A 27,388-nucleotide genomic window follows, 5' to 3' on the forward strand; every position below is an offset into this window, starting at 1 on the left:
CTGTAAGTGATCAATATCCTACATCAAACTGGCTTTAACAAAAATAAAAGGAATGGATTGGCTTGAACAACTGAAAAGTCATGGGGCTGGAATGATGTATTAAATCCATTGCTTCTGTGGTGTGTCCAAATCATACCCACCTACCATTCATCATGGTGGACATTCTACCTTCACAAATGCATCATTGCCAAAGCCGTCGTAACGCTAAACTTGTAGGTTCACCTGCACACTGACTGCCCAACTCTCTAACGGTTGCTTCTTAGTCCAGCAAAGCTGAACATTCAATGGGGCTCTCAAATATTTATAATTCCCACTCACTTTCAAAAGTGTGGGAATGAATGAAAAGGATCTCAAAATATTTTAATAAGAGAAGTGGGGGAAAAAAGATTGTTTCTGACAGAACCAGACAAATCAATTAATTAATCTCTGGCAAGCAAAGATAATTGTATTTCTGAGTCTATTAAGGGACATCAGAGCTAGTTAGCTAATTTCACAGGGGAGCTGGATGTCACTGGGCATTAGGCAGTGATGGGAAACATCAGGCAGAAACACAAGATGATATTTTCTTTCAGGAAGCACTTGACTTTCAACTTAACTATTTCCACTTTGGTAGAGAAGAGCCAGGTGAGTGTGTTCAAAGGAGATTTCAATCCTAACATTTCTGAGCCTTCACACTTTTACACCAGCTCTGATAATACTGATCGTAGGTCCTTTTTGTGAGACTATTCTGTGGATGAGAACAGAATTTTTCAGTAAAATCATCTAAAGCCACTGGGGAGAAAATCTCCTAAATGATATTGTAAAGAAGGGGAGGAAGAAAGACAGGGGATGAATCTAAATATCAAACAATGAAAAATCTTACTTGGAAAGAAAATCAGTTTGATTTAGAGCTTTATCTGAATTAATATTTAAAACTAAATTTGAATTCATTGTCAAGGACAAATGTTAGCTCCATTTCAGCTAACAATACTAGAAATGCAGGTTCATACCCTCGTAAATAGATACAAATGAGTTATGGATATACTGATGATTAACAAATATCCATGTAATGAGTTTCATAATTAATTGTTCATTAGAAAGCATTTCCTTGGGAGAAAATAATTGCAAAAGAAAATAAGACCATTCCTCCTATTTTCTCACCATTAGCACCATGCTGGAAAGCTAACACAAAGTCTCCGGAATTTCCACAGCAGAAGAATGCATAAACGGAGTTAAGATCCAGTGTCCTATTGGGGAAGAGAAGGCTTCGCAATCTGGTTATGAAAGTAGAAGTCAGGGTCTCATTTTCTTTATTAAAAAGAGGCTAGCAAAGAGAGGCTGAGATTACTTGGCCTTAATTCCGTCATTTCCAACCTTGAAATTACCTCAGGAACTTTAGCAAGTGCTGACACCTCAGTCCCACTGCAAAGATCTTTTTACTTAATTGGTCTGGAGGATAAAAAATTTCAGTTTTCCAGGAACTTCTACTACACAGTGAAGGTTGAGATTTTCACAGGAACTCTTTCATCAGAGTCATCCAGGGAACATATTAAAACACAGTCTCCTAAGCCCCTCAACCAGAGATTCTGACTCAGTAGGTCTGAGACCAGGGCCAAGAATTTCCATTTCTTTTCTTTATTTTTTTTATTTTATTTTATTTTTTTTTTTGAGACGAAGTCTCACTCTGTTGCCCAGGCAGGAGTGCAGTGGCACGATCTCGGTTCACTGCAACCTCCACCTCCACCTCCCTGGTTCAAGCAATTCCCCTGCCTCAGCCTCCCGAATAGCTGGCATTACAGGTGCACACCACCACGTCCAGCTAATTTTTTTGTATTTTTAGTAAAGATGGGGTTTCACCATGTTGGCCAGACTGGTCTCGAACTCCTGACCTCAGGCAATCCACCCTCCTCGGCCTCCCAAAGCTGGGATTACAGGTGTGAGCCACCATGCGCCAGCCAAGAATTTCCATTTTTAATGTGCTCCCAGTTGACAGGGATGCTGCTGGCCCATGAGCCACCCTTTGAGCAGCATTGATTTAAATAGAACATTAGGAATTAGGAATCATCTTCTATTACTATCATTTAATGAAGATCCATGTGACTCATCTGTAATTGAATAAATTTTGAAAGAAGAAACAGGAAGTTCAATACAATATAAGCTAGAATTTTTCTCCCTGTATGCACTAGGCCCTATGCTGGGCACTGGCAATGCAAAGTCAAATAAGATCAGATCTTTACTCTGAAGCAGCTCACATCCACAGAGAAGAAGACAAAGCAACACATTACATCTCTAACATTCCCTTTTTGCAGTTTCCTCTTCTGCAGTCTAAAAACTCTCTGGCAGTTGACACTCGCATCCCTACATCTCCAAGTTTAATAAAAAGTATGCTGCAATATATACATCCATAAATCCTTCACCTCCACCCACTCCCCCACTCTTACTCTTCACTTCAACCATGAGTTGTCGTCTTTGGTCTTTCAGGTGGGCTCGGTGTTCTGATATCACAGGTCCCCTGTCAGGCTGACCCACATCGATCCTTAAAGTGACAGCTCTGCTGTTATTTCACTCCGAGACATCTGTTCTGACTCTGCCTAGAGACTGCATTCCTCCTTCTCTGTCTCTTCATAGTATCCCCAGTCTGTCTCAGTGACAAGCATCTACCATGCATATGATGGTCATTTTCTTTTTTCCAGATTTTAAATTTTAGTTTTCTGTGGGTACATAGTAGGTATAGATATTTATGGGGCACATAAGATGTTTTAATACAGGCATGCAATGCATAATAATCACCTCATAGAGAAGAAAACACTCATCTCCTCAAGCGCATTTATCCTTTGTGTTATTAACAATCCAATTACCCTCTTTTAGTTATTTTTAAATGTACAATTATTATTGACTACAGTCACCCTGTTGTGCTATCAAATAGTAGGACTTATTCTTTCTAACTTATTTTGTACCCATTAACCATCCCAACTCCCTCTCACCACCCCCCACCCCCATATCACTTTTTATTTTTTTAACGAAATACCATTACCCAATTTGGTGATGGTAGGGACCATTCATCTGATCATCTCCTCAAGTAGTATTGTGCATGGACTACGGTGCACATGTGATAGTCTTCACTGATGGCCATTGGTTGAGTGACCCTTTAATCTATGAGACTTTGGTCTGAATGACTTACAGCTGCTTCCACAACCTCAGGTCATCTTCTAAGATGTGAAGAAGATGTTGCAAGGTGGATAGCGCACGCTGCTTGAAGTCAGACATTCTGACCTTCTTATTTGTCAGCTGTGTGTACTTGGGCAAAAAACTTAGCTTGGGGGGCCTTGGTTTCTTCATGCTACAGAAGTTATACAGAGTCTTGGGGACGTTTTGAGGATAAACTGGATAATGTATAAATGGTATGACACATGGTAGGATTACTTATTATTGTTATCTAATTGGGATATACATACCCTGTAAAAATAACTTCAAGATTTACTGAAATATTTGAACTGATGGTCATTTTCTATGTATGTGTCAGTCTTTCTCATTAGCTGGGAAACACCTCGATGGCAGGGGCTTTATCACTTCATCTTAGTGTTTCTAGAGCCGAAAACAATAGCACACACAAACTAGTGTCCTTGGGAATGAGTAGATGACCAAATAAAACATGTATAGATGTGCCTTAGGAATGTGGAAAAGCTAGGGATTCCAAAAATCTTGGCTGAACACAATAACTAAATGTCCATATACAGAGATGGTTTGCAGAGGAGGTTATATTGAGCTGGAACTTGTATAGCACAGAATTTTCAAGAGAGATGCTAGGTGGAACAGGGCCAAGAATTGTCTGATGAGTGAGAGAAAAAAGGAACTGGGAGGGTTTTAAACAGGGAAACAAGGTGGTCACGACAACCTTTTTGGGTAGTAACTCCATTAATAGTGTTAATGACAGGTTAGAGACAAGGCTATACTGGTAGTGGTGACGATTTAGTTGGCATCGGCTAGATACAAAGTACCCTACTACCTTCTCTGCATATATTAATTAATGCCATACACTTTCAGATTCACCCATGAGACAGACTTTGTTACCACCATTTTACAGGCCATACAATGTTGGGTTGGGGGATGTTTCCAAGTCCTCAGAGCTCATAAACGGCAGAGCATGGCTTCAAATTAAGGTCTGACCCCAAAGCCAGATCCTCAGTACTTCCCTGTCCCTGCCTTTTTGTCAGCATGAGTCTTACTGCTGAATGTGGGGGTGACATCCTATGATTCTTGATGACTAGTTTGAGGAGAAGTTTTCCCTTTGAGAATTTGTGTCAGTCCATACAGACTTTGGATGAAGGCATGTTGACTGTTTGCTCAAAGCAAACATCATCACAAGGCAGTGTACATTCTCAGACTGGAACAAACACCCATGAATATAAATGTGCTAGAAGCAAGGAACTCCCTGATCAGGACAAATTATCAGGCAATATTCTTTCTTCTTTATCTTTATGTTTCCAACATAGCATCTTATAAAACCTGGAGAGGAGGTTTCTTTCTGGCCAGACTGTGTAACAATGAGCTGCAACATTTGGATGGAGGTACAAGAGATATTTCTCATCAACTACATAAATGAGGTGGAACTTGGAAGACCACAGTCAGGCTCAGTCTGAAAGGTACTCTCCCTCTCATGCAATCCCCAACTCTAATTTTTACCATCCCAAAGACACTGTAGAGCACACATTTAATCACATATCCTTGCACCCCAAAAAGGAACCAGCTTCCCCAAAATCTACATTTCTTCTCTTTACTAACATCAGAAGACCATTTGCTTTTCCTCAGAAACTACCCTGGGGCCCCACCTTGCCCACCAGGCTTGGATTGTAGCCATGTCTTCTCCATGGAGCACTTGCTGGATAAAGTAATTACACTTCATTCTAAGCATAGCTCCTGCGGGATTCAGAGCAGAAAAATACTTAGCACCTGAGCATCAGGGATCATGCCTGTCAGGAACACCCCTGGCAAATGCAGAATCCTGGTTGGCATCACGCCCAGTCCACAGCTGCCCGAAGGCAGGATTTAGGAGGCTGGTGGTTACCAAGTGCAAGGTTTTGTTGCTGATGAGATCTTAGAGATCCTAGACGTCATTACAAGACAGTATGCATCCACCTGAGAGGTCTAATTCGCTTCATCCAAACCACACCCAGACTTGTCCATAGAAGTAACTGCAATCAAGTGACCCTCAAGCATATGTAGTCATAAGATTATGCCCTCATCCACATCTGAAGTGTGTGCCTAAATACGCACCTTCCTTGAAACCATGAAAAGCTAGCCTTAAGAGCTAGAAGCTTATAAGAATATTCCTAATCTTCTGGGCGGGTGGTCTCCAACTATTAGTGATTTGTATGCCTATCTATAAAACCATTCTTGAGTATAAAACCCCAATATATGTATATTTACTTATAAATACTACACATGTACAATTATACTCATATGTAACATGCATTATAAATACAGAAAAAGGTTTTTTAAAGATGAGAGAAGGATATAATAATCCATGTTTTAAAAATAGATATTTTATATATTAATGGATCACATAACATTTTAGGTTTTGTTTTGTTTTTTTTTTTAGATGGAGTCTCACTCTGTCACCCAGGCTAGAGTTCAGTAGCACAATCTCAGCCCACTGCAACCTCCACTTCCTGGTTCAAGCAATTCTCCTGCCTCAGCCTCCCAAGTAGCTGAAATTACACAGGCCCACCACCACTCCCAGGTGATTTTTGTATTTTTGGTAAAGATGGACTTTCACCATTTTGGCCAGGCTGATCTCAAACTCCCAAACTCAAGTGATCCACCTGCCTTGGCCTCCCAAAGTGCTGGGATTACAGGCATGAACCACCACACCTGGCTGATCACATAATATTTTTTTTCTCCCAAAAAACATTACAGTGATTCCAAGTTCTGGTTTTAGTTTAGCCTAATTCAATATTAGACTTCAGTGGTGAGCATGGATAAATGAGATGCTTCCCAAAAACATACAGATCTAGAAAAAAGGGTATCGTAGGCTTGCTGAATAGGTGATTATTTTTATCCTCATTTTTCAAGCTTTTTTACAACTCAACAGGGGTCTATTCCTGTTTTGGATGTGTTATTTTGAAATATTTTGTTAATGGTGATTATTTTGTGTAAGACCCAATATCCATTTAGAATAAGGTGTGTTTTAAGTATTTATGCTTACAAGTCTATATATCAAATCGTTTTTAAAATATAACTAAATCACTATCTACTAATTGTTAGATAGATTAGCTTATCATCTTTAATTCTTACTGTGTGTATCAATAGGCTTTTGTAAGAAGTAGGATAAATGTGGTTGGTTCTGGCATTTCCTGGTATTTAGTATGCTTCCATTATTAATATTATCTTCAATTCATGATTCATCATCGTATTGGACATTTTTCTATTTGTCTTTTCCTAACTCTTCATAACCAACAATATGAGGGTTAGTGAAGTTAAAACTAGAGATCAATTTAGAGCTGTATGTAACTGACCAGTTGCACACTGCAATATTTTGCAATGTCAGTCTGTGCTACAGACTTCCCTCTTTGCTCTTGAGACCTAAGTTACTGAATGGGATTCTGCCATACAGAAACAGCAAGGTCGTCCACATCAATCTGGATTCTAATTATTAGTGAAGCTTGATTTCAATTTTTTTTCTTTTTCACCAAAGCAATTGTAAATAGACGTTCTAATACTGTCTTTCCACATCCTGATGGCTGTCTTGTGCACCCTGGGGAGAATGAAGCCCACTTTGCACCTTAAGTAATAATATAAAATAATACATGATTTTGAATGAGAGAAGCTTAGCCTCAGCTCCTCACTCTGCTATATTACAGCTATATACTGTTCTACTTCCCTAATCCCAAGTTATCTATCTGGTACATGAAGATACCGCTCAGTTCTATGGTTTGTTATGAAGAGTCAGGAAAAGACAAATAAGAAAAATGTCTAATACCATGATGGAAACCTGACATTATCAAAATCGCTTGCTTTTCTTGTAAATGTGACCCTGAAAAGCAGAGTAGAGTGCTGCCAAAGTAGCAAACAGAAGCAGTAGCACAGCCTGGACTCAGGAGTACTGGCCCCAAGCCCAGGGCTCCTATCAATATACAATGTGACTTCTGATCAAATGAGATGTGGACCAATGGCAACAGGACTTCGAGAAGGATGCACAGATCTTTGCCTCATTAAAGCTCAGCCTCTGTGAATGCTGCCCAGAACCCCTCCTCATATGCCTCCTTCTCTGGAACAGAAAGCTGGTCTCAGAAACATTTCCCATTCTTCTCACCGCCTGGGGTTCAGGACACCCACCAAAACCACTCAACCTCACTGAATTTCATCCTTAAGTAAGTAGGGGCTATAGTACACAAGAGGCACTTGAAGCATTAAACTCAGGGTTATCTTTTCACAACTGGAGTCTAATCTTGGAGGTAGATTATTTAAATGTACATGGATTCTTAGTCTTCTATCTAGAGATGGTATCTATTTCTTCATTTTGAAGCTGGACTGGCCTTGTGACTTGCTTTGGTTGGTGGAATGTATTAGGAAAACAACTTTATGCATTCCAAGACTGAACAACAGGAGATTTTGTGTGTTTCCCCTTTGATAGCCCAGGAACCTAGCCTGCTGGAGGATGAGAGGCCACAAGGAGAAGCACAACAGCCCAGCTGGGAGCCCCAGACCTGTGAGTGAGCCCAGTGAGATCATCCAAGTCACATCTAACTCAGTAGAACCGCCCAACTGAGCCCAGTCCAAACTACTTACGAACTAAACTAAGTTGTTGTTTTTAAGCCATTAAGTTTTAGAAGAGTCTGTTATGCGAAAAAAGCAAAAGGATAGATATCCCTTGTTTTTTATACTAATTTGCTCTGTTAATTGGACACATAAAAAAACTCAATTTCTATTAACTTTGTTTTTTGTGTGTCAGTAACATGTCAAAAGTAGTAGCAACCATCATGAGGACATGTAGTTCATGTCTGTGTTTGGTTTCTTATATAACTATTTCACATCTTGATTATTTACAATGAGCCTTGGAGGTAAGTCTATCATGAGGATTTATTAATATCACCATCACGTGAAATGCCAAATTTAGACTGCATCCTCAAAAAGATAAAAGCAACTATATTTCAATTATATAAATTGATGTTTGGAAATACCAACATTATCAGTTTTTTAAAGATCTAGGCACAAGTGTTACAATACGTGGTTTTGAAGTAACGGTCTGCATCAGTATTGAACATACTGACTCCTTTTTACCACAGCTACACAGCCAACCTTCATTTTCCATCAATTCACTTCCCTTTAAAATTGACATATTTAATAGAAAGAGCCACTGAGAAGAGAGTAGGCAGAACAGAGTGCAGGAGGGAGGCGATGAATTAGCACTTTCTAGTCTCTGTCAATATGTGGTTTATTTTCAGATGCAATAAAGGTTTGGATTTTTGACTTGGCAGGAAAACACAATGAAAATCTTTTCCTCATTAGTACCAAATTTCCTACAATCTGACTTCCCCACCTCCACTTTCTTCCATGGAAAGAAACACACACACACACACACACACACACACACAAATACAAATTGTAAAGTATACTTACCCTCTCTGAAAGAGATCCACATTATAAAATTTATGTAGCTCTACAGAAAACTCAACCGTTCCTTGTATTTCAGACATGATCTTTTTGGCTCATTACCTGAAAAACAAGAGAGAAATTAACAGCTTGAGATCACATCAACCACTCAGAGAGAATCTGGCTTTTACAACAGGAAATCAATCTGACCAACAGGACCAACAGGAGTAGCATGTGTCCACTGAACGTCACCACTCAGGGTTCCTTTTATGGAAGAAGACACAGAGAGACAAAATGACTTGCCTACTGTCACAGCTTCTACCTGGAAGGGCCAGGAGGCAGACCCAGGTCTCCTAACTCCAAAGCTGAGCTGGTCCCCTGCCCTTTCCTATCTGTCAGTACCGTGGAGACAACAACATCCTGGCCAAGAGCACATCCTTCATGGCCAAAGGCACAAGAATCCCTGCTCTACCGCTTTTCAGCTGTGTGACCTTGAGCAAGTCACTGAACTTCCCTTATCTTCAGTGTTCTCATCTGTAACGTGAGGACTGGTAATAGCACATAACTTTGATAGATGGTGGGAAGAGAAAATAAATATGCCACATTGAGCACTTTGCATGGTCATTTGTATAGTAAATACTCAATAAGTTGTAGCTACCACTGATGATAATAATTTAAAATGATTTTATAATTGATATTATAAATGCAGTCTTTAAAGACTAAAGGTGGCTGGAGCAATATCAAGCATGGCACATAGAGCATGTGGGTGCTGCTGCCAGGTAGATGTTTAACCCAACTTGACAGGTTGCTAATTTTCCAATTAGTTGTTACTGGGGGTCAGTAACAAGAGGGTTGAAAGGAAAAGATGGGAGGAAAAAAAAACATTAAAACAGTCCAAGTCTGGGATGAGAAATAAGCCAAGAGGTACATTGAAAAGCAGGCTGGGTTTTCTGAGAATATCAAAGCATCTAGATATCAGGAATGTGATGAAAGGGAAAGAAGTTTACTTGTACCGAGCACCTACTATATTCTTGGTGTTGCATAAAGTATTTCATGTAAGTTGCCTGATTTTTTCCAACAAGAATTTTGTATTATTCTTGCCCCATTTTGCATGCAAGAAAAAAGGACCAGAGAAGCTCTGACCTGGAGCCACTTTCTAACTCTGTAATATGCTGGTGGTGTGGCCTTTGGTAAGACCCTTGCATTCTCCAAGCCTGCTTACTTCCATGCCTAACAGGGATAATGCAAGCTACTGAGTAGACTCCTGATAGAATAAGAGTTAACGACTTGCAATATACCAGGCACTTAGCAGGATCTCAAGACCTGGTATGACCTCTGGGAAGGGAGAGAAGGAGGAGAGGGGAAAGGAAGGGAACACGTGGATCTGTCACCTGGCAACTTGTGATTCAACTTGGATCTCCTTCCAAAGCCCCTCTTTCTGCCCCCAGATGCCTCAGGGACCAGACCATTCTTGTGGTTCAGAGCGCAACTTCACTGCAGTTAACAGGGTAAGGCTAGGCCAGATCCCACAGATAAGAGCAGGAGGGATTAACTGGGCCTTAACTGCATCTCAGCTCAGGCAAATGTTTCATCCAGGCAACATTTCTAGGGATTCATAAGGCTGCATACCAAATTAAAATCCTTAGAACCAACCTCTATAAATTCTGCAAGACAGAATTTCAATCTGGCAAACATGGAAAGGCCTGGCTCACAAACTGTGCCAAAAACCCATTTCCCTAATGAAGAGCCATAGAGGTGCACCCTGACCCTGCCCAACACACCAGAGCTAGTCAAGGTCAGAACCCGAGGTTCAATTTTAATCCCAAGTCATTTCCAGTCAAAGTCAGATGGAGGGGCAAGCAAATGGAAGCCACTCTGTGCTTCCCTTCATAATCACATTAAATGTCAACAGCTGCATTGTCCTCATTTTCTCATCACCCCACTCAGCCTGAATCCTCCAAAAACTCAGAGCTGGTAAAATCACCTGACTCCTTTCTTGGAGTTGTCAGTTTTCTATTATCCCCGGTCCCTCTCCTGATCTCTGATCCTGGGGAGGAGAATATATAGAAAGAGAGACAAAGGCAGAGCAGGAACAATGAACCCCAATAGTGCCAGCCTACCATATACTACACACTGATGCGGGTTCCATGCATGACTTCACACAATCCTCAAAAGCCCTCTGTATGGGTGGCATTGACCCTGAGCCACACAGACACTGGTGCTGTGCAGGCAGAGTGCCTACCCAGGAGCCTGAGTTTTCCAGCTCCTGCACTTACTGGCAGAATGGCTGGCACCATGTTTTGGGATAGAGCTAATATTTAGAAGAAAATATTTAATGCATGGAGAATACCACATGGAACATTCTTTTCTCCTTGAAAGATGCACCACACCATGCTCTTGTTCAGGACAAATGGAATAGGGTTCTGGAACTTGTAAACACAGACACAGTTTCTCAGTGGGAAGCTGCCTTTTCCTTTAAAATAGCATGTTAGGCATTATAACCAAACACTCATAATGCAGTGAGGAAGATGAGTTCCATGTAAAATAGTTTTGTTTTTTTTTGTTTGTTTGTTTTGTTTTGTTTTTGTTTTTGTTTTTTGAGATGGAGTCTCGCACTGTCACCCAGGCTGGAGTGCAGTGGCTCGATCTTGGCTCACTGCAAGCTCCTTCTCCCAGGTTAACTCCATTCTGCCTCAGCCTCCCAGGTAACTAGGACTACAGGTGCCCGCCACCACACCTGGCTAATTCTTTGTATTTTTAGTAGAGATGGGGTTTCACTGTATTAGCCAGGATGATCTCGATCTCCTGATCTTGTGATCCGCCCGCCTCGGCCTCCCAAAGTACTGGGATTACAGGCGTGAGCCACCGTGCCCCACCCCATGTAAAATACTTTTAAAACTGTGTTGATTTTGCTGATAACATCCTTGGTCCACTTTGTGGTCAGTAATCTAGAGCCATTTGTCTTGGTCCCAACCTTCTCCCCTTCTCTTCCCATCTGAGGATTAATGGGAAGGTATCACAGCAGTGGTTTTCAGGTGTGGTCCTCAGACCAGTGACATCTGCAACATTTTTTTGTGAAAACCAAGTATTGAGTTCCATGCCAGACCTGCTCAGTCAGAAACTCCAGGTTCAGGGATCTGTGTTTTCACAAGTTCTCCAGGGAATTTAGGTGCAAACACTAATTTGAGAACCACTGGCCTAAAGACAAGGGTTTTAGCATTAACTAGACCTGAGTTAACTTGCTTTCTTGTGAGCTGCATGACCTTGGGCCCATTCGTTAACTTCTCTGTCCCTCATTGCTGAGAGGTGAAGAGTAAGAGTACCTACCCTATAAAAATGTCTTCGTGATCAGTAGGGAGACGGCATTCGAAATGTTTAATATACTGTTTGGCATATTGTTGGAACATACTTATGACATATGCACACAATAGACACATGACACATACCCCCCACACACATCACAGTCATACACACAAACACACAGATACATACAATATGCATTGATACAACACACACACACAAATCTTCATCACACACACAAGATGCCCATGACACATACCCAGCACACACTGGGTGCTGACAAGACTGTCCAGAAAAGCCCGTTCTCTGCCTCTGTAGGACTGAGCTCAGGGGCAAGGTTCTGAGAATGCATCGTGATGAGTGCAGTGAGAAGTGTCAGCATACGTCATGCTCATGAGGAGGACAGGACATGATTTAGATCTCCATCCCCAGCACATCAGCAACCACACCTCGGGTAGACCAGTTTTCCTCAATATTTGTTCCAAGAACCTCCCATGAAACATCAGAAAAGCCAGCACTCACCCCCAACATGAACATGTACCATACACACAACAACATACCCAACCCAAAACACACAGGCACCATCTGCACACACACCACAGACATCTTTTCTACACTAACTTCCTACTACAACCAGCACCACCCACCACTCTAGTGAACTCAGTCATTCTGCTGCATTTGGTGTGACTCTGAAAAGCTCACCTTCAAACCTGCACTTCCTCAAAGCTGTGTGTACAGGCACTGTGGCACTCTAAAGCATACGGAGCTTACCAGCAGACCTTGCTCTCATGATGCTCAGGGACTGGGAAAGGGTGATTCAGTGACAATCACAATGCCAATGATGACAGCTTAGGAAGAGGGGGGAGCTGGGTCTTTGGCACTCAGGTATGGCCTCCCTGGGAAGGCTGGCTTCTGAAAGAGGAGGCCTTTGCCATGCCTCAGTCCAGTGCCATCAGTGCGTATCTCTTCTGTTCAGAAAGTGAAGAGAGTAACCTCAGCAGGTCATCTCAACCTCAGCTCACCTGAAGTCGACACACCTGCCCTTGGTACTGCCCTTCATTGTGTAATCTCCCTGGGCCCCTGGTTACTGCCTGGTCCTCACTCAGGCAGCAGCACCCACAGCTTACACCTATGTGCAGACAGCTTGCCCCTGGTACACCACATTTAGGCAAACATGCCTAGAGAAGAGGATGGAGAGAGGGGCAGGATGGGAAGGCCCTTGAAGCCTATGTCTAGAAATTAACACAGGCATCATCAGATTAGCCTTCCTCGTGGACAGCGGAGAGAACAGCCTGTCTCTAAAACAATATACATACAGGCTCCAGAACAAGACTCCTGGGTCTCAATGGCCCTGGGTGACCTTGGAGTCATTATTATCTTCCTGGGCCTCTTTTTCCTTGTGTGTTAAGTGAGGACAATAATAATACCTACTTTCTGGAGTATTGCAATAATTAAAACTATTAACATACATAAGGCACTCAAAATAGAGACTGGCATGTGATAAACTTTCAATACACGCATGCTATGTTTAGCTTTGTTACAGAAGACAGAACTAGGAGACAGAGTAAAAGAAAATGCAGTGAAATTACAGCTTTGTTTGGTTTTCATTCACTAAAAAATAATCTTGATCAAGTGCCCCTTACTGACCTGCCCTGTTCTGGGAGCTTTCTAGCCATCCCAGCTGCCCAACAATGGACCAGTCTACTTTATGAAGCAATGAACTCCCTCATCACTGGGAGTGTGCAGACAAATGATGAGGTCCCACTTTTCTGGGAAAGCCCCTGCCTTGAGTTTAAACAACAATTAAATTCCCCTTTGTCCACAAGATTCTAACATCTCATTACCCTAAGCAGGCCATGTTTGTATTTGATTGATGAGGAACAAAAGAGGCAGAGGGTAGACCAGAGAATCAGAAGGTGATGTCACAGAACCTCAGTTCAGATTAGATTTCTGCCACTTAATAGGTTGACGAGGACATCACTTCATCTCTTTGAGTCCAGGCTTCTGCCTCTGTACCTGGAGGGAAACACCTACCTCAGAGGATGATACAGAATGGTAACTAATTAAACCAACTTTTGTAAAGTATTAAAAATGTTCTCATGGTCAATAGGATATTGTTAGAGTACAGAAAAATATTTGAGAAACATAGCATGTTACTTTTCTTCCTTAAGAAGGAGATGACTGGGCTATAAGTCCCTAAAAAGGAGTCATTGTCTGTTTATGAATTTCTGAGCACTCCATGCCCAACCTGGCATCTGGTAAACAGCAGAGGTTCACAAATACTATGGAATTAAGGAATAAAATGGTAACATCAGACAACAGACTCTGGGCCAGAGTGTGAGTATGAAAGAGGAACAGAATTCAGCAAGGAAAACAAAGCAACAGAAAATAAGACCAAAAGCATTTAAGAGTTGAAACAGTGATGTTGGTTATGGCAGATAAAGCAAGTTCTTTGTCATTAGAGGTATCCAAAAAGGGGCTGTCCAAGAAAACCCTTTCTCCACCTCTGTCAGACTGAGTTCGACTGAGGATACACAGTGATGAGTGCACTGAGAGGTGCCAACATGCATCGTGCTTAGGAGGAGGGCAGGACACGATTCAGATCTCCATCCACAGCATATCAGCAACCACACTCTGGGTAAACCAGCTCTCCCCAATATTCATTCCAAAAACCTCCCACAAAAGAACAACCTGGGAAAATTAACAACAACAACAACAACAACAACCACCCAGATTATTGAGTCCTACACTCAGATCTCCTCATCAGACTCCAAGACAGGATCTAGGAACACAAAGGCTAACGTCTGATCCCACTGCTGCATCTGCCTCTAATGCCAGCTCCGGCAGAAAACCTGTGCTTGTAAATCATAGCTGAGCAGAATGCATCTATGTCCCATTTGTGTGGCTGAATGCGGACAAGAAATCACCTCTGAGAAGAAATATGAGCTGATTATTTTGTCAAAAATCAAATTCTTTTTCTTTTAGAGCTACAAAAATTGTCTAGATTTATAAACTACTATGTAAAATGCAGAGTCTACATGGCACCTGCAATGGAGCCTCCATAGTGTGCCCGTCTGTCTCTCTCTCTCTCTCTGTCTCTCTCTCTCTCTGTGTGTGTGTGTGTGTGTCTGTATGTGTGTATGTAGGTCGGGTTTTGGGATAGACCAGCCAGGATCCAGATATCAACGTTACAATCTACCTAAAGTTAAAAAACTCCATAAACCTCAGTCTCCTCCTCTGTAAAACAACAAATAGATCTTTATCCCCAACACGTAACACAGAAGGTTGACAACAGATGTCAGACCTAGCCCTTCCATAACACATAAAGTTGAAGCCACCAAGAATAAATGTGAATACATCTAGTTAATTGTATGAGTGTTTCATTTTGAATTTTCTTTTTACTGTCATCATCATATTTCACCGAGCCTTTTCTTTCTGCATGTGTGTTAGTTTCCCTCCAGTTTTTCATCATTATTATCCAGAATGGTGTATTCAAAGACATTCAAAACTAAGCAACATGGTGGGGATGGGGGAAAGTCTGTCTTCTCTGTTCCAAAATTGTGACCTGCAGGTCTTTCTCCCAGCAACAGGACATGGAGATGGCATTCCCTCTTGCATTCAAGGAATCTGGAGAGACCTCAAAATTGTGGCAGACTGTTGTCACTTACCCGGTTGTCTGGGCATCAACTGGGTTCAGCCTTCAGTCCTTCTTTTTTTGTTTGTTTGTTTTATTTTGTTTTGAAATGGAGACTCACTCTGTTGCCCAAGCTGGAGTGAGGTGGCACGATCTCGGCTCACTGCAACTTCCGCCTCCTGGGTTCAAGCGATTTCTGGCTAATTTTTGTATTTTTAGTAGAGACAGGGTTTCACTGTGTTGGCCAGGCTGGTCTCGAACTGCTGACCCCACGTGATCTGCCCACCTCAGCCTCCCAAAGTGCTAGGACTACAGGCATGAACCATTGCACCTGGCCCAGGGCCCAGTCCTTCTTCTCCCTTCCTCACAAAGACAATTAGTTGTCAGTTCTCACTATCATTATCTCCATCTCCAAAGCCACCACCCTAGGAATGCTGATCACTATTCTCTTTCCTGATTATTCCCACCTCTTCCGTGCGCCTCTCTCTGCTCCAGCTTCATCACCTTCTGTGCATTCTCCACCTCTCACTGCAGTGGCCTATCTTGAGCACCAAGAAGCTCATGTTCTGCATATCTCAAAAACTTTCAGTGGTTTCTCTGGCCCTTGGCAAGATTCAAGAGGCATTGTACACTCCATCAACTTCTTACTTCTCCGGACACAATGCTTTATCCTCTCTCCCATGCCAAAACTGAGCTTTAATCTATTTCCTTTAGTTCTACAACATGTGATCTTTCAAAGATTCCATCTCTGTATAAGTACCAGAGAGAACATCAATGCATTAGGGTGGCACTGAGGATTAAAGATAATCACATACATAAAGAACTTCAGTCATTGCCTACAAAACTGTCAATCACTCATCATCACTAGCAATCACTATTTTTATTTCCACCTTCAACATAGTTGGCAGAAATTCAAAAGGTCCCTCATATCCAGACCTAAAGAACTAGGCCCCTGTCTTAACTTTAGAGGTTCTGGCATTTGTAGAGGCCCAAGTAAATGTTTGCACTTTTCATCACAATATATCAAAATGTTTAATTAGTTATTTACATTTTTTTAATGTACTAGAGCAGTCTCAGTTGCCTCTGAGAATGTTGGATAAAATATTAAAACTGTTTTGAAGAAATATCATAACTCCAATACCTCATTAGATTTTGTTTGGGAATAAATTATTTTACAAACATGTTTTCCTTTCAATGCAATTTTTCTTTAAAACTTCAATCTTCAGAGTATATGGTCTTTGAAAGATTAAATGAAAATAATAATTCAATCTTAATATACATCAGCATTTACTTTATGAAAAGGGAAAACAACATTAATGTTCTCAAAGGACTGTGTATCACAGAATTACAATATAGATGGGAAAGGCTCGAGAAGAGATCTCTCATGTACAGAGGAATATTATGAGGATAGAGAAGGATCTATCTTAGTCTGTTTTCTGCTGCTATAACAGAATACCACAGATTGAATAATTTATTAAGAACAAAAAGTTATTTGGCTCATGGTTCTGGAGGTTGGGAAGTCCAAGAGCACAGCATCTGGTATTCCCCTGTCCACAGTAGAAGGACTGAAGGCACAAGAGAACACTCAAGACAGAGAGAGGAAACTGGACTAAACTCCCTTTCATAACAAACCCAGTCTGGAGATAACTAACCCACTCCCTCTATAACACCATTAATCTATTTATCTCTTAAAGGCTCCACATTTCAACACTACTAATAACAATGAAACCTCAATATGAGTTTTGGCAGAAATCATAGCAGGATACCAGAGCACACATGACCTAGCAAGTTCTTGGGATAGCCACACTCAAACCCAGATTACCCTGTCAGAATGTGCTGTTTCTCTGTAGGGTCCAAGAGAAGCAGCAGAAATTACTCTCCAAAGCATGTATCTGCATTCAGTGATGTCCTTCTCCCCAGGGGATTTACTCCACGCAGCCATTCTAACAAGGTAATAACTTCAGTTTGTTGCCTGGCTTGATCACTGCAGGGAAAATCTGCTCAGTGTTCCAGGCAAATAATCTTATTAGAGATGGAAAACTGGTGCTTCTTCATTAAGAAGGGAGGATCCCCTAAGCACTCTTTCTTGCTGTGAGAGGATCTCATCAACATTTGACTCCCAATCTTGGGTCTCACCTCTGTGTGGAAACTTGGACAAGTCACACAACATCTCTAAGCCTCACCGTTCACATGCAGAATAGGGGCCAACTTCTCACAGCACCAGGGACACGGGAAATCTGAGCCATCGACCTGGGCCACTGGAAGACACAGATAGGACCTGAGCAAAGGAAGTCAAGCTACAACTGTGGTCCACAAGGATAAATACCCTGAAATAAAGATGCACAAAGAAGGCAGGTGCACCTACTGGTGGTGGCTGAGACCCACCGGGTCAGCCTTCTGGGACCTGGCCAGTCCAAGCAATACAGAGGCCAATCTCTCAGCAGCTGTGCAATCTTGGAGCAAGAACTTAATCACTCTGTGCCTCAGTTTCCCCAAATGCAAGTTGTTTTGGAGTCTGGCATATGATAAATGCTTAATAAGTATAAGCTAGTATGATAAAGAAGCAAACCTAAAAATAGTTCTGTGGCAATGGCAGGAGAGGAATGATAACCCCCTTCCACCAATGAGTTACCTACACCCTCGCCAACTTTGAGGTTCTTCAGGGCCCCCCTGTTGATTAGGAGCAGAGGGGAGGCCAGAAATCACATCTCTGACCCTCACCCACCATAGAAAATGCAGCTGCAGGCATTCACCCCCTGAATGTTTAAAAGTATTTTCTTTCCTTCAATATAGAAATCAAAACTGGCTGTGTATGTTTGCTTATTTTTTTTTTCACATCTAAAGACAGTGCAAATAGAAGCAACCCACACAATGCCAAGTTCCTGTTTTCTTTGGGATTCTATGTCCCCCTTATCTTAGGCAGCATTTTAAAATTCAGGCAAGCAGGCACATAAGATTTCACAATCTCATACAAAGATAACTGACTCATAAACTCAGGCAGAGGGCTTGAAGTACCAAAGATGAGGAAGCTCTATTAAGGGAGCAGCAGCCAATGCCATCACTATTTGCAGCTCTCAGGCATGAAGCCTTCTCCCTTTCTGCCAATGCTGGAAGCTCTGGTGACACTCACTGAGAAGTTAAACATGTGACCACAGTGAGTGGCAATTTATCTCTCTTTCCACCTACTGAAACACATGCACACAAACAGACTCCTAAGTGTGTGTGTGTACATAAGCACACACAACAAGGAGCATACTGTCTCCAAGTTCTTTTTTTAGAGAGGCAATGTCAAATAATGGAAAGGGCAGGGGCTTCAGGGCTGCCAAATCTGGTTCACATTCTGACCATTTTACGGGTTACCCTAATCAAATTTTAGCGCTCTCACTTTCCACATCTGTAATCCTACTACAGTAATGTCTATCTACTTGGTAGTGATTTACTTTTGGGAAGATCAACATAAATGTTTATTTTTTTCAGCAACATTGTGGCTTTTCAATATATAGTGGATAATGTTAATATTAGACTAATAATAACAATAAAATATATGTATGTTGTGCAATAAAAATTTTGCTTAACAAAGATAAGCTTAAATATCCAAAGAAATCCAGCCTGGAATGAACCACAGGATAACCTGGATGAAGCTGAGTCGCTAGGCAAAGACATAGGCAATGTCCAGGGCCCAGATACCAGGACTCCAAGCTTGGGGGAAGCATACTGGATACTGAGCCCACAGCCAATGAGGCTGGATTCAGATGTAGGTTCCCATTTTCTCTGGGTCCTGAGGGAGACAGAAGTTGCATCTCTCCTCCTCGAGAAACGTAATTCAGGCAGGTAAGAATAGCACCTCACATTCATTGAGGTTGGGGGAGGTTTCAATGCAATGACAGACATAACTTGATAGTGAATACACCTTCCCTGAAAGGCAGTGATTCCTTGTCCCTGGAAGAATGTCGCAGATGCCAAGTCTGCCCCAGGAGTTGAAGACAGGATTTCTGCTTTGGGATTGAGCCTTGAGTAGACGTCCTCTATGCTTCCTGACAGTCTTGAGAGTCTATGAATATCACGCCATCTAATTTTAAGGTTCTGCATTCATTAATGGCCATAAATATTTCAAGAGCATTTCGTTTGCCGAACGGCAGTGGACCGCACCCAATTCAAGTTGAATCACATGATGGCATCAGCAGGCTTAGTATCAGTGGTGAGTGGTGTCTCTGTAGTGAACCCTGTAAGGTCAGTAGCACTATATAGGTTTCTTTCTTCTTTTCTTTTCTTTCTTTCTTTCTTTTTTTGAGACAGTCTCGCTCTGCCACCCAGGTTGATGCGTAGTGGTGCGGTCTTGGCTCACTGCAACCTCCGCCTCCTGGGTTTAAGCGATTCTCCTGCCTCAGCCTCCGAGCAGCTGGGATTACAGGTGCCTGCCACCACACCTGGCTAGTTTTTGTATTTCTAGTAGAGATGGGGTTTTGCCATGTTGGCCAGGCTGGTCTCAAACTCCTGGCCTCAGGTGATCTGCCCGCCTCAGCCTCCCAAAGTGCTGGGATTACAGATGTGAGCCACTATATAGGTTTTAGTACCTCACGCATCAAAGCATAGTGATCCAGTGGTCCCTACCACCACCTTGTCCACCCACTCCTTACACAGATATGACATTTGAGGCCCAGAAAAGGGAGTGCTTTGCCCATAATCACAGAACAAATGTCCTCAGGACCCCGTCTCCAGATTTGTAGCCCATTGATCTTTAAATTCTTGGTGGTCAAAGTTTTTACATCCATGATTTCATCTGATCATAGAAAGAACCCCAAGAGGTTGAAAAAAAAGTGACAACAAAATCTAACTTTAGATCTTCCTATAAGATTTAAAGTTCCGAGACACTGATGAATCTCAGTTATATCCACTTCCTTCCTCTTACCATGCAGATATGGGGAAATGGTTAACATCAGGGTCTCAGAACTTTAGATCTTACAGGAAGCTCAGAGATCACAGAGCTCAGGCCCTCATATTGGAGCAACAAAACACAGACACACACACACACACACAGAACATGTGTATTGTTTGGGGGCTGTTGCACAACCATCTGAGAGAAAAACCATGACCTGTGGCATCCGGGTCCTTAGAGTATGAGCTCTGCACGATTCTGCTAAACAGACCTAGTCCTCTTTCATGTGCAGCCCTGATGCATATTTAACCTGAGCATAATCTAAATTCTTAGCATGAAACAGGTGCTTCAAACTCTAGGCCCTTCTTCCCTCGCTATATCACCACCGCCCCAAACAAAGCCTCTCAAAATACTTTCATCGAAGTGCTCCATTACCTCTAAACATGGTTTTATTATACCTTTGTTCAACCTATTATCTCCACCGGAGGGCCCACCTTGCACCTCTCTGCCTGACAAGCTCCCCATCCTTAAATGTCCAATCTAGCTTATCCAGAAAGCCCTCCCTGAACAGCCATGCCACCGCCCTCCCTAACACAAGCCCCCAACCTTGCCTTGTGCATGTCAAAATAGCCCTGAATAGGTGGTGCTCTGCAAGTATCTCTATTTTCAGGTTAGGCTGTGAGTGCCATAAAATGAAGGACAGCCATGGAGTCTAGCAAGAAACATGGTAGAGAACAGGTATGGAATAACATTTGTGGGACAAACAGGAGAAGGAATGAAAGACTAAACAAACATAAGAGAAAATGCACATATGAACGACTGAATAAGTTCATTACTCTTCTTTCTGATCAAAGTTTTTTTAGGCACTTGGAATCCGCTCCTACTTAGGACGTTAAGACTGATGGAATTATACCCGTCTTATTTTGAATGCATCTTTGGGCTCCTTTTGTCCTCTGCGTATGTCCACTGAGGAAAGGAGGGAGGTGTGTACAATCCATCTTGCCTGAGAGCATCCCGCAGAGGAACCAGCGTCAGGGGAAGGATGCAGTAGCGGGTGGTGTCTCAACCACAGACGAGCCCTCTATTTATCCTTCCTGATGCCACAACATAAACAGGAGAGGAGGTGAATGCGAGATGCGAGGCTCCCACACATGAGTCAAGGTTGGCATTTCAGACACGCTATCTGTTTGTGCCCTGGTCACGATGGTTTGGGATCCAATTTTGTTTAGCATCTGTCATTAGCTTCACAAGTGCAGCCATGACTCAGCCCGCGTCACCGTGTTCCCACACTGACCACCCACAAGATGTGCAAGCCTCCATTCCCAACCTTCTCACGCACTCCAAGGCCTGCCCTCCTCCCAGCCAAAATGGAAAACCAAGTAGGGACAAGATATCAAGATACAGAGGACCTTAAGGATGGTCTTCAACAATGGTTTCTAAAATTTCTTGGGAGCCAGAGGAACCAGGGTAATCAGTCTTCCCTGTGCTCTGCTTAATATCAATCCTCCTGAGGGGCTCCTCTTTCTCCAGGGCTACAGCTACCTCCAGGGGTGTGGATCTAACTGGGAAGGCCTCTCTTGAGGGTTCGGTGGTCGGCTCATAGTCTCACAGGGATATGGAGGGTTTGGGGTGAGTAAACCACAGCAGGATATGGAGAGGCAGCTCAGTGCACAGCAAAGGGCAAAGTTTGGCACAAAACTTTCATGGTCACTAGTCCTATTCTTTATTAATCCCTGCTTTTGTGTGGTGCCTTTATTTCTCAGTTTTCTCATCTGTGTATAGGGGCTCTGCACAGGATAATTATGAAAAACCAATGAATTTTATACACAAAGTGCATGGTGTGGCATCTGGCACCCAGAGAACACTCAGAGTAGCTGCTACTATTCTTAACATCCTATTGTGATGGCAATAGACACTCAATGAATTGCAATTTAGAAAAAAATAACCCTTTCATGCAGAGTTAGAAATACCTGACTCCCTCCCTTATAATGAATGAACAGGGTTAATTTCATATTGAAACTTTCCTTCAAAACCTGCCCTGCAGGTACAATCTTGCTGGCAAGAAGTTACCCCAGGATGATGGAGAGGAAACCTAGAGGACAGAAGATGGATGGAGAGGATGGAAACGGGAGTGATTGTATGCATAGATCTGGCCTAGACATATCCACTGGAAAAGGGGCCAGATCAAATCCCAGGCTCAACAAAGTTCATTCATTTGAATGACCGTAGAGTATCTCCATTATTCCCAACCTCAAAAGTGTCCCTTTCTGCACTGTCAACTACTTATCTACATGTCAGTGAGGTTGACGATCTCCTCCAGCTCCTCAGATGATTCCTGAGGTTCAGGCCCAGGAGCTCTGATGCCCAGAGGTACCCAGTGTCCTCACATTTCCTTGGACCTTCAACTGAGAGTCTTTAAAGCCAGACATGCTTTGGTTCAAATCCCAAATGCAATGTGTATTTCTGTGCAAACTGGAGGTCAGTAGCTTAATGTGGTCAGTTTTCCTTATCTGTAAAAACACACATGTCTAGCAGGGAAAGGTTAGAGATTAAGGAGACCTAAGTGCCATCTGGCACAGAGGAAATAGATGCATGATAGCTGATGCAGAGGTTGGTGGGGTACCAAGCATTCTGCTCTGTTTCTGTTTCCCCAGTTATTTCTATTCATAATTTATATAAAAATGAGAATGGGAGTGTTAGAATAAAGGGGAGAGGAAATCACAGAGGCAAAACCTTAAACACCATGACACTGGATACTTCAATGCTTCTTTCATTTAATCTTCAAAACTCAACATGAGAAGTCATCAAAGAACATCGTTTTTTTGTGTGTGAGAGGCAATTGATGTTAAGGAAGGCAATCTCTGTGACTTAATCTCTGCATGATTCTTCTTGACATTCTGAATTTTTATTCTTAAAAGGTAATAGACACATTTGTTGGTTTGTTTCTTCCTCCTCCCCTGACCATTGCTATATAAACACCGCTCCAATCAAACTGGGTTCCTTATGTTTGACGAAGGAGACCATGCCCATCCTCTGTCTTGGTTCCCATTCCCTTTGGTGCTCATTGTCCTGGCACCTGCTTCCTCCCTCTGAATCTTTTCCTAGCTACCCAGAGGTTCCCCTCATCTGTTAAGCCTTCCCATGCTCTAAGTTCATCCTGTTCTCCCCTGCTTTGGAATGTCCACCTTCATTGTCTATACAGCCAATGTGCCCTGCCTGGTCAGGATGCCTAAGGCACTATTCTAGGAGCTGTAGACACAGAAATGAGCCACATGGACACGATCTCAGCTCCCACACAGCTGGATGTCCAGTGCATAGCATAGCTGTCTGCATTGATACCATTCCACTCGCTGTATGCGGGAGTAGCTTGACATCTGACTGTTGCAATGGGCCGGGCCAATCCAAAGTGACTGAACCCATCAAGGGTGTTATACACCTAACACCACTTCCTCCCCTTTAGTCTGGGAGGCTAGTGGTTGCCTAGTGGTAACCTAGGCCCCTATAGGTTCCATTTATTTATTTATTTATTTACCCATTATTTATTTATTTACCCATTTTCTAAATAGATATATTAGGGGCCTATTATGTGCCTGGCTTCCAGAGTACAGCCTGGGGATTTGTGCAGAGAGGAAGAGTTGCAATGACCAGACTCCAGTGACTCAGGAACCCAGACTGGCAGAGGCTCTACTGCAATAGGTCACAGGCTGTGATGGGGGCAAGACTACCTGCTCCCAAGCATAGCAGAGACATTGGGTTTTCTGCCAAGTAAATTGAGAGAGAGAGAGAGAGAGTGTGTGTGTGTGTGTGTGTGTGTGTACATGTGTGTGAGTATGTGTGTGAGTATGTGTGTGTGTATAGATGAGTGGTTTAGAGAAGGGAGAGATGGAGCCATGGAAGGAACCAGAGGCTTTAGAAAGCCCTGACGTTTTTAGTTCTGAAATCTGTTTAGGGGCTAGCAATGGGTCACCACCTGACTCCAAGTCTCACCGCCTGGAGGACACAAGCCCCCACACTGCATCTCTGCTTGTCTTCTTCCCCTCCCTCCACAATCCCTTCTTCACTCAGCAGCAGAGGGGATGGGAGACCTTTCTTAGAAGTACCTCCAATCATGTCACCCTGCAGCGACCTCTCAACCCCTCAGTTAATGAGCTTCATGCCCTCACATCGGCCAACACAGTCTGATATAACCTGCTTCCCAGCTCTGCTGTAGATGACCCCCTTCCCCTAAGATGCCCCAGCAAACAACCCTCCTTACTGCTCCTCACTCCATTTCCCCCAGCTCAGATATGCCTGAGGTTTTTGGCCTGGACTATCCACTTGCCTCAAAGGGCCTTTCTGACAACTACTCAGAGCTGCTCCTCAATTTTCCCCACTGATCTCTGCTCCAAGGCCATTTCCTCAAGTAGCCTCTTCTCTCTTCTCAGTTGTTCTCCAGCATATCACTGTTTTATGGTAGTTGGAGTATCAACCACTCCATGGAATTATCTACTTGATTTCCAAATCCTCTCTCAGAATATCACCTCCAGGAAAGCCGCCCGTCATTTGTCCATGGCATGCTATAATCCCAGGGGACAGCACAGGGCTCAACCCTGACACAGCACCCCATAAATATTTGCCAATTGAACTAAAGGTAAACACTGAGCCCAGTCTTGAAGAAATTACAGGATTTAGGAGTTGAACGTTGAGAAAGGACATATTTAAAGCAAAAGGGGCCTGGAGAGGTGGCTCATGCCTGTAATCCCAGCACTTTGGGAGGCTGAGACGGGTGGATAGCTTGAGGTCAGAAGTTCTAGACCAGCCTTGCCAACATGGTGAAACCCTGTGTCTACTAAAAAAATACAAAAATTAGCCAGCCGTGGTGGTGGGTGCCTGTAATTTCAGCTACTCCGGAGGTTGAGGCAGGAGAATCACTTGAACCCAGGAGGCAGAGGTTGTAGTGAGCTGAGACAGCACCAGTGCACACCGGTCTGGGTGACAGAGTGAGTTCAAAGAAACAAAAACAATAACAAAATAAAGCAAAAGGGACAAAGGACACACAGAAGGAAACAGGCCAGACTTTTAGAACAAATATGATACTGGGTACTTCAACATTTTTATTCATTTTATCTTCGAAACCCAACCTAGCCAGGCATGTTGCTCATGCCTGTAATTCCAGCCCTTTGGGAGCCTGAGCCAGGTGGATCACCTGAGGTCAGGAGTTCGACACCAGCCTGACATGGTGAAACCTCGACTCTACCAAAAATAAAAAATTAGCTGGGTGTGGTGGTGCATGCCTGTAATCTCAGCTACCCCGGAGGCTGAGGCAGGAGAATCACTTGAACCTGGGAGGTGGAGGTTGCAATTAGCTGAGATCATGCCATTGCACTCCAGCCTAGGCAACAAGAGCGAAACTCCATCTCAAAAAAAAAAAAAAAAACCAACAAACAACCAACCAAACAATAACAACAACCTCACATATCATCATGAAAATGTCCATGTTTTTGTGGAAGAAAATTGATGCTGAAGGAGAGGAGACAGCCTCAGTTCCCTCAAGCCACCAGGTAATAAAGTGATAAAAGTATTGATGGTTCAGAAAAAACTGAGTTACGATGCCCCTAGCCAGTGAAAAGAAGGAGCTGATAAGCTCTTGGAAGACACGGGCCCAAGTTGTGCTCAAGCCTTGGAGGGCTGGAAGAAAAGAATGGAGGAAGAAGGAAGTCCCAACAGCATTAGGGATTCTAGGATTTGCCTTCAACTGTGGTATAGAATGAATTTGAAGTAGGACACTTTATACTGGCCTAGATATTAAACTTTATCAAATGACAATGCACAACCTATTTTTTGGCATGAATCAATCATGAACTTATGCTTTTTAATTTTTTAAAACTATCTTCCTTTATCAATATCTCAGCAAAGGCTGCTCAGACAACCATCTCCCTGGTCATGATGAGATCACTGCTTCATTCAATCATTGAGCAAATGTTAATATTAATGAAAGGCCAAGCATGTGTCAACAGCCAAACTCGGTATTAGGGAGACAGGAATGAACGACATGGGAGTTCAAGACAGGGAAGTATGACAAGAGATAATGATCACACACTACAGTGAGTGCTCTATGGGGCCTATACAGAAAGCCTGCCACCGGATCATACAGGGGTCCTACCATCTCTTCATCTCTTGAAGGAATAGAGGGACATGGGGACTGCCCCCAGACCTAAGCCCTATAAAAGCTGAGTATCTGTGAAACTTATCTACCATTTAACCTGACATATGTATTCATATACGAAGTGTTATTTCATATTTGGAAATTAAGGAAAAATGGCAGTTCACTAAATGATGGTAATTAACATTATAGTTGCACAGACCAGCCAAGTACTATCGAGTTGACTGAGTAGGGAGAGAAGAGGTGAGAGCAGGCCAGACTTCTTAAGTCCTGGCTCTAAAGAGAAAACACCTGAATTGGGTCCAGGTCTCATAAGATTAGCACCTCCCTGCAGCCACCTGCAGCTACCTCCTTCCAGCACTACACACGCCTCCTAGTGCTGTGTGGATTTGAGATGACAGGGAGTCCACCCAGCAGAGATACAGAGAAAGAAGCAAATGTAGTTCAGATAAACCCACCTCTCCACCCAACCTTCCTCTCTTTTCTCCTTTTGCTCATTCACTCCAGACCAGCAGAAGGAAGATGACCTAACAAGCAATGAGTCCAGAACCTCACATTCTCCCATTGGACTTTGAGACCCAGCCTATCCTGCAAGTGCTGAGGGAGGGGACTCCTATTTCTTGGAGCTCCTGCTATGTGCCACACCCAGAGTAGGTTCTCCAAAGTCATAGTCCCACTTAATCACAGACACAGTGCTGTTACTACCCAGTTCCACAGAGGGGATTACTAAGGTTCATGGGTGGCATGGTGTACCCAGGTACCAGTGCCAGAGAGAATAATCACAGAATCATGAACCACTTACTCTCAAGTCCCAGTCCTCTCTCTCCCTATTCCTAAAATACCTTCACTAGTGGTCTCCCTGCCT

Source organism: Papio anubis, chromosome 8, assembly GCF_008728515.1.
Source record: "Papio anubis isolate 15944 chromosome 8, Panubis1.0, whole genome shotgun sequence".
Lineage (NCBI taxonomy): Eukaryota > Metazoa > Chordata > Mammalia > Primates > Cercopithecidae > Papio > Papio anubis.